This window comes from Nomascus leucogenys, chromosome 5 (genome assembly GCF_006542625.1).
Source record: "Nomascus leucogenys isolate Asia chromosome 5, Asia_NLE_v1, whole genome shotgun sequence".
Classification (NCBI taxonomy): domain Eukaryota; kingdom Metazoa; phylum Chordata; class Mammalia; order Primates; family Hylobatidae; genus Nomascus; species Nomascus leucogenys.
In genome coordinates, this window is record NC_044385.1 from 126193707 (window position 1) to 126201972 (window position 8266).

The following is an 8266-nucleotide window of genomic DNA, read 5'->3' on the forward strand; positions in this document are numbered from 1 at the left end:
CAAGATATAATAACAGGCTGGCTGGGCTCACCACACCCTGCTCCTCTGGGTGCCTGGCAAACATGGCAGGGCCCAGACACGGGCCCAGAGGGGAGGAGCCGGGTGCCCCAGGCTAGGCCATGAGAAGTACATTTGGGGTTATTGGTGGGTCTCCCTAAACAGAATGAAAATCCTGGTCTCCGTCCCAGACACACATGGGTCCTCAGGCAGTAGCTGCAATTCTGAGGACGGAGGGCTGGACTCAGTTCCCTGTGGGGGAAGAAATTCCCTCTCTCCATCGCGCTCTCTGGGGCTGCCCTCCTGGCAGGATGTTCTTGAGAAAGCTCCCAAGGGCCACAGTCTAAAATGGCCACTGCTACTAGGTGTGAAGACCCCTGCAGTGGATAACCAACGAATTCCCCTTCGCCATCCCTGTACTTTTAATAACATCATAACTGCCAAGAGTTTCCCCCGAGGACAAGGGCTATTTCCCTCCCACTCCCAGTTCCAGGGACATTCTCCTATTCAGCCAAACGTGAAGGATGGGACTAGGGGTGGCCATCACCCAGCTCCCTTCCCCAGCAGTTCCCTGCAGAGAATGGACAGGTCCCACCCCCTGATGAGCCTACTTCTCCATCACAAATCACAGAGGCCCCAGACTCATCAGGCAAATAGCCCTGGAGGTGTCACTTTCCTCCTCAGACAAGAAGAGTAGTTGGAATCCTGTCACTCACCCAAGAGAAGAAGGTCCAATGGGCAGAGGACACCAAGCTTATTCCCTTCCTCCCTCTTCATCCCCCAACCTCTCCATCTTCATCTTTCTCTCGATGGGGAGCACCTCTGCCTTCCTTCTACATCTCATTGCCTTCCTGAGTTCTAGTTCTTTCTTTTGGGTTGGCAGACACCAGAGGGCAACATAATCTCACCTACTTGCCAGTTCTCCCATTTCACCAGTAGAGGGAAGAGTTTGAGAGAACCTACATCCACTGGGAGTATGTGGAAATTATTCTGAAATATGGAATTAGCCAGTGCGATAGAACAGCTCTCTCAAAGGCATCCCGTGCCAAGGCATTCTGTTCCCGTTGGTAAATAATCTGTTATAAAACTGTTTAAATGCATATTAACTCACCAGAGCAAGACACTGGCAAAATTTCCCCCAGGCTGTATTTTGCAAAGAAAGCACTTTCACGTGATGTCAGACCTGAGATTAAACCAACACAAATCACATATTTTCTAAGGTAGTACTGACGCTCCATCCCTCGCTCACCATTTAGTCCTTCGAGCTCTGGTTTTTATTTTGGTTCACAAATAGTTGGTAAGGCATTGAGCCCTGACTGTCTCGTTGTTTTTGATACATCTCATTTCAGCAATACAGGTGCTTCCAGGGGGCACATGGGCAAGTGAAGACGAGTGGCTCAGGACTGATTATGCACTGGGTGGCAGAGTCCTTGAGACAATAGGTACCCAGGCAGCCCCTGTCAATCTTGGAAGTCCATGCAAGAGCACACCTCACCACCCGCTCCCCATTCCGCCATGAATACCGAGAAAACTAGAGAAGGGTCCCTCCCAAGGAAAACTGTTTGGAAGGAGGGATTCAGAAATAAAACTTGTGCCATTGACTATTTACCAAATTATTATCCTGAGCAAGTTAACATCAGGAAGTAGCCAACATGGAGCCAAGCGATCTGCTCAACTATTGCAATGTGCTCGATTGTTTGCATCTAATTACCTGACCTGGATATTTTCTGCTTGGTATCCCTAGCATTTGAACCACTTCCAAAGCCAGAGGTTTATGGAGCCTTTGAATGCCCTAAGAGTCTGTGATTCTCTCCTTCTTTAGATGGACTTTTTTAATCCTAGTTGCTGAATTTATTCATGTGAATTGGCCTTCATTTCTTCATCAACACCCTTTCTTTAATAATCTCAAACCAGGGTTCTTATCCTAAGATCCAAAAATAGATGAGCATTTTGGCCAGGCACGGTGGCTCATACCTGTAATCCCAACACTTTGGGAGGCCGAAGCGGGCAGATCGCTTAAGGCCAGGAGTTCAAGACCAGCCTGGTCAACATGGTAAAATTCCATCTCTACTAAAAATATAAAAATTAGCCAGGCATGATGGCATTGCAGGTGTGTACCTGTAATCCCAGCTACTTGGGAGGCTGAGGCATGAGAATCACTTGAACCTGGGAGGTGGAGGTTGCAGTGAGCCAAGATCACACCACTGCACTCCAGCCTGAGTGACAGAGTGAGACTCTGTCTCAAAATAAAAATAAAATAAAGAAGTAGATAAGCATTTTCATAAATCCCTTGAAATTGTGAGCACAATTGTATGTGTGTGTCACATTCATGGGCTTTCTGGGGAGAAGGCCCATAACTTCCATCAGATTCTCAAAGGGCTCCATGACCCCGTCTTTTCACTGTGTATTTCTGACGTTGACTAGAGCAGAACTTCTCAGTGTGCAGGGATGGGTTACAGGTGTGTGCCTGAGCTGCTGATCCCTGTAGCCCTTGGGTCAGGAATGGCAGGGACTTCCAAGCTGGTCATCTCCTGCCAAGAGCCGCCCAGTTGCCATCAAATATTATTTTCTCTGTGTGCCCCACTACAGTAAACTCCTCACTTCTAACCCCTCTGGCATCTTCGCTCTCTGTGTCTCTTCCCTCATCTCCACGGCCTTCATCATCCAACGGGAAGCTTGGCATCAGCCTGGCTGCCTCTAGTGTAATCTGTACTTGGTATACTTTGCCAAGAAAGGGCAGGGGTGTGGTGGTCTCCCCTTCCTAGAAACGCTGCTACCCTCATCTTGGGGATGTGTCTCACCTGCCATATGGTGGTACAAGACACCAGCTCATTTCCTCGTCCGAATTACCCCTCTCACTCTAATCCCACATAACTGCCCGTTTCCTGTGATAGCTATCCTTTGCCCATGTGTCTAGAAGAATCTCTATGCCAGTTCCCGACTTGGCTCCCAGCTTTGTTACAAATATTCCTCAGTGCACGTTCATGCAGAGGCTCTTTCTAACTAAGACACTTAACTCTTACACAGAATCCACATAGAGCCAAATTCAAACACAAACATGACAAACCAGCTGGGCATGGCTAAAGCCTGTAATCTCAGCACTTTGGGAGGCAGAGGTGGGCAGATCACCTGAGGTCAGGAGATCGAGACCAGCCTGGCCAACATGGCAAAACTCCATCTCTACTGAAAATACAAAAATTAGCCACGCATGGTGGTGGCGCCTGAAATCCCAGCTACTCGGGAGGCTGAGGCAGGAGAATCGCTTGAACCTGGGAGGTGGAGGTTGCAGTGAGCCGACATTGTGCCACTGCACTCCAGCCTGGGCGACAGAGCGAGACTCCGTCTTAAAAACAAACAAACAAACAAAAACCAAATATGACAAACGGGGCAGGCAAATTCCCATGACTTCCTGGCTAATAGAGCACCCCCAAAATACTGTCACCTTCCAGACCCTGCCTGACCTCCAAACACACAGAGTCCTCATGTTCCGTAACCAGACAGGCCACCCAGGGTTAGTCTGATCACCAGATGCTCAGGTTATGGCATTTTACTCTCAGCAATTCCATAATCTGGCAAGCTAAAAAGCATGTCACTCATTTAGAATTAATTTGATTCAGATTTGTATATGAATGACTTCAACAAAATGTTGGCAACTGTCTCCTGCACTTCAACCGTCCATATCAAAGTCTTGATCACTGAATTCTTCAGTATTCTAACCCACATCAAAATTTCGTGAGAAAAGAAAACTATCTTTCTTCATTTTTCCAGTAAGCCAAGCTGATAGCCCAAAATGTCAAAGTCAGGTTTCTAAATATCATCAAAACTTTTTTCCTTCCTTCCTATCTGAACAACCTGATCCTAGACACAGCCCTGACCCATCACTTTCTAGTCAATACTTCCTTTCAAAAGTATCTCACTTCCAAGAGAACGAGGTTGCTGCGCAGCCATGAGGAACTATAAGTGCATGTTTCTTTTTTTTTTTTTTTTTTTTTTGAGACAGAGTCTCGCTCTGTCTGTCGCCCAGGCTGGAGTACAGTGGCGCAATCTCGGCTCACTGCAACCTCTGCCTACCAGGTTCAAGCGATTCTCCTGCCTCAGCCTCCTGAGTAGATGGGACTACAGGTGTGCACCACCACGCCTGGCAAATTTTTTGTATTTTTAGTAGAGATGGGATTTCACCATGTTGGCCAGGCTGGTCTCGAACTCCTGACCTCGTGATCCACCCGCTTTAGCCTTCCAAAGTGCTGGGATTGCAGGCGTGAGCCACCGTGCCCAGCCTAAATGCATGGTTCTTAAATGTGTAAGTATAGTGTTACCTGACAGAAGGCCATGTGAAATAAGAAATGTGAGGTTGAGAAGGTGAGAAGAAAGCCCCAAGGTCTGCAGATTTCACTTTGCTACCCAGGAAAAATTACAAGCCCACAAAGACGTTTTATCTTAAAACCTACCACTACTAACTCTAACATAGCATTAATTTTTCTTAGAATATTTCCAACTGTCGTTAGAAAAGTCTTCCATCTGGGCACTCCTTGAAAGCATGGCTGTCCGTGTTAGGGGCATTGGAGAATATTTAGACCAAGATGAGCGACTTCCTTCCTAATGAAACTGACAACCAGACTGAGCTCAGGATCACTTTACTCAAAGGATATAATCTCAGTAAATCCTTTAAGAAAGCAGTCAGATCACGTTTTTATGTATTTTTGAAGTAGGAGGAAATATTTGAATAAATGCCTGAAAATCACTCATGTTGAAACCTATTTTTAAGCCAATATCTTGAGTTACAAAAAACTACATGATAGGATCCCCCAAATTTAAAAAATATAAAATGTTAAATTTTCTTTTCAGAACAACAAAATAATGTGTGGATTTACAAGTTGCAATTTTTTTTAATCATTTTTGTTGTTGTTTGTTGTTGTTTTGTTTTTTTGAGGCAGAGTCTTGCTCTGTAGCCCAGGCTGGAGTGCAGTGGCGCCATCTCGGCTCACTGCAAGCTCCACCTCCTGGGTTCATGACATTCTCCTGCCTCAGCCTCCCAAGTAGCTAGGACTACAGGCATCCGCCACCGTGCCTGGCTAATTTTTTTTTTTTTTGTATTTTTTTTAGTAGAGACAGGGTTTCACCATGTTAGCCAGGATTATCTCGATCTGCTGACCTCGTGATCCGCCCGCCTCAGCCTCCCAAAGTGCTGGGATTACAGGCATGAGCCACCACGCCCGGCCTTAATCTTGTTTTTCTTTTTTTTTTCCTTTTTTTTTTTAATTTTTTTTTAAATAATACATTAAGTTTTAGGGTACATGTGCACAACGTGCAGGTTAGTTACATATGTATACATGTGCCATGTTGGTGTGCTGCACCCAGTAACTCGTCATTTAACATTAGGTATATCTCCAAATGCTATCCCTCCCCCTCCCCCCAATCTTGTTTTTCAAATATTTGCCAAGTTGAAAGAAGATGAAAGGCTGAGCTCCCGTCTGCAGCCATTATAACAGCATTATTTTACTATTATTATTCCTAACCTTAAGCATGTACCAACTTTTAAGGGAGAGAGGAAAACATTTGGGGAAAAAATGTTTATATATAATTATATATATATACACACACAGTAGAGATTTGTGGGATGAAAATAAACACTTCTATAACCACACCTCGAAACCAATGTCTTATTCAAGTCATATATAATAAATATCATACTGTTTTGACTTGATTTGGATATCCAGACCCCAATTTTTCAAGGGCCTGAAAAACTATGTATTAATAATACTAACAGTTAACAATATTCCTTATTTTGTCAACGGAAACCATTCGCATTGAGATGCTGGTGATGTTTGTTTTCATTTCCTATAATTTTAATGGCAAAAGTTTATGCATAGTGTTAAGTTTCCTTCTCCTTTGTGTTTACTTATGAGTTTAAAAGTTTTACTTTTTACTCATGAGTTTTGTTGTTGTTGTTTGTTTGTTTTTGAGAGAGGGTTTCCCTCTGTTGCCCAGGCTGGAGTGCGGTGGTGCAATCTCGGCTCACTGCAACCTCCACCTCCCAGGTTCAAGCGATTCTCCTGACTCAGCCTCCTGAGGAGCTGTGATTACAGGCGCCCGTCACCATACCTGTCTAATTTTGTATTTTCAGTAGAGACAGAGTTTCACCATGTTGGCCAGGCTGGTCTTGAACTCCTGAGTTCAGGTGATCCACCCACCTCGGCCTCCCAAAGTGTTGGGATTACAGGCATAAGCCACCGCACCCGGACTGTTTGGCAATCTCTAAGTAAATAAGAAGTGCTTCCTACTTGACACTAACCTAAAACATTTTCCAACACTGGATTTTCCAAGCTTCATAACCATCAATTTGCAAGTAAATCCCCCAAAAATCCCATAAGGAAAAAGCCACAGGGACACATGGAAAACTACAGCTATGGCGGGAGACTCGGCAGAACGGAGATCTGCGGGACCCCTGCTGATGCCTCTTCATTTGCTAGCAGATTTTCCTCTTCAAACATAAATGCAGTGTAGGAAAATGAAGTCGAGAAATAATTGTGTATTAAATGGTATAGTGGGTTCCTAGACTCTGGCAGGACGTGAACCCCAGTGATGTCATGTTGTTCCTGGGTTAAGTAAGCTGCGTGTCACCTCCTCTTTGAAGCCTTCCCTGACCACCCTCCCCAGCCACTGCTTTATGCTCCCACTGGACCCCATGCAGCCTTTGCTTACAGAACCTGTAAACTGTCCGCACTTATTGGCTTCTATATTTGAATCCCTGGCTACACAGCAAACACCTCAAGAGTGGCAGTGAGTGTCTCTGTCATGTCATGGTCACTCCCCATCCACTGCCACTCCTGGTCGTCCTTGTAGAGAATGTTGAATGAACAGATGCTTGGGTTCTCCAGAATCCTTGTTTTGTTCTCTAAATCCCATTTAGCACATTTAGCCTGGAGCTACTTGCCATTTCCAACAAGGATGAATCAAGCCTTTGGATTTTCTAACAAAGACGCGTGTGGTGGGAAATACAGGCCACAGATACCCAACATCAGGGAGGAAGCCAGGAGTGAAGAAGAGCATGGGCATGCTAGGGAGAGGGTGGAAAGTGGGCAGATGGGAGGAGGCAACGCTGAAGATGTCACTGGAGTGAGTGGGAGTCGTGCAAAGGTATGGGGAAGCCACATGGGGATCGGAGAGGGAGTGGGGGACGTTTCCCCCTGTTGCAGCTGGTGCTTCAGGAACACAGGTGTTGGTCCTGAACAACCCATACCCAGGCTGTCTTGGGCCTTCCCTTCTACCCCGGCCTGCCTGGCCTCTGCTGCTGGAGCAAGGTCTGCAGCTTCCGATCTCCCCGCCTTTCCCAAACACGCACGCCCTGTACCGCCTTCCCAGGCTCCGTGCCAGGCGACAGCAGCCACTGTGCTCACATTCATGTGTCGTGTCTCTCCTCCCAGGTAACTTGTTTCCATGTTAACAGGTAACCTTCCTGCTGGGGATGTCAGGCACCATGCCAACCTGGGAACGACCACCTTTGGGGCCAGATGGACATTTTGGTGCCCGGCAATCCCACTGCCAAGGTTACCACCTGTCTCCAAATAGGGCCCGCCCGACAGAGTAAAGAATCTAGCGAGCGACCACTTGGTCCTACACGCTCCAAGTATGAGTTCCTTAACAGAGGGACAATTATTCAGACTGGCGTCTTTTGTTTAGAGATGGACTCTCTAATGATGCCCTTACAGCCAGCCTCCCTCAGTAAGTCACCACTTCGCACCCATTCGGGTGGCTATTTTCAGAAAAATGAAAAATAAGTGTTGGCAAGGATGTGGAGAAATTGGAATCCTTGTGCACTACTGGCCAGAATGTAAAATGGTGCAGCTAGGCACACAGTGGCTCATGCCTGTAATCCCAGCACTTTAGGAGGCCAGGGTGGGAGGATCACTTGAAGCCAGGAGTTCAAGACCAGCCTGGGCAACATAGCAAGACCCCTGTCTCTACAAAAAAAAAAAAAAAAAAAAAAAGCTGCAGCTGCTGTGGAGAACAGTATGGCAGCTCCTCAAAAAATTACACATAGAATTACCATATAATCTAGCAATTCTACCTCTGAGAACATACTCAAAATAACCGAAAGCAGGGACTCAAACAGGTATCTGTACACCCACGTTCATAGCAACATTATTCACAGTAGCCAAAAGGTAGAAGCAACCCAGGTGCCTATTGATGGATGGAGAAACAATAATGTGGTATACACATACAATGGAATATTATACAGCCTTAAAAAGGAAGGAAGTTCTGATGCACA